Source organism: Muntiacus reevesi, chromosome 17 (genome assembly GCF_963930625.1).
Source record: "Muntiacus reevesi chromosome 17, mMunRee1.1, whole genome shotgun sequence".
NCBI lineage: Eukaryota > Metazoa > Chordata > Mammalia > Artiodactyla > Cervidae > Muntiacus > Muntiacus reevesi.
The window spans coordinates 54,659,433-54,660,132 of record NC_089265.1 but is presented as its reverse complement, the minus strand read 5'-3'; the positions used below and the strand labels follow the sequence as shown (position 1 = coordinate 54,660,132).

General features: G+C 45.0%; 1 non-coding gene across 1 annotated transcript; it reads left to right on the top strand.

The window, feature by feature from the left end:
* Positions 1-278: 278 nt before the first annotated feature.
* Positions 279-350, top strand: TRNAY-AUA (transfer RNA tyrosine (anticodon AUA)). The gene has a single exon. It is a non-coding gene; the product is annotated as a tRNA-Tyr (tRNA).
* Positions 351-700: the final 350 nt, after the last annotated feature.

The following is a 700-nucleotide window of genomic DNA, read 5'->3' as shown; positions in this document are numbered from 1 at the left end:
GTATTTTACAATCTAACTCTGGGTCCTTTCAATTATTTAAAGACTCATTTTTAAGAGAGGCTTCCCTGATAGCTCAGTTGGTAAAGAATCTTCCTGCAATGCAGGAGACCCTGGTTTGATCCCTGGGTTGGGAAGATCCCCTGGAGAATGCAAAAGTCTTTCCATTCCTATATTCTAGCCTGGAGAATACCATGGACTGGTATTAGTCCATGGGGTCTCAAAGAGTCAGACACAACTGAGTAACTTTCACTTTTTAAAGAGAAGCTTTTCTCAAGACTTCCCAAGTGGCTCAGATGGTAAAGTGCCTGCCTATAATGCAGGAGACCCGGGTTCGATCCCTGGGTCAGGAAGATCCTCTGGAGAAGGAAATGGCAACCCACTCCAGTACTCTTGCCTGGAAAATCCCATGAAAGGAAGAGCGTGGTAGGCTACAGTCCATGGGGTTGCAAAGAGTCGGAAACGACTGAGCGACTTTACTTTCACTTCACTTTCTCAAGCTGTGGGACAAACCCACTTATATGCTAAGGAAGTTCTACACAGTTTTTAGAGGCCAAGATGCAAGTCTCAGAAACCTTCCACTATTCCAACGCTTATTCATTCCTGAGCTACAGTGTTCACGAGTGGGAGGCTTCTGGGGTGTACTGAGACTCTATAGCTCTCAAAACGTCAAACCAGAAAGGATATTCTTTATCTTGCTTGC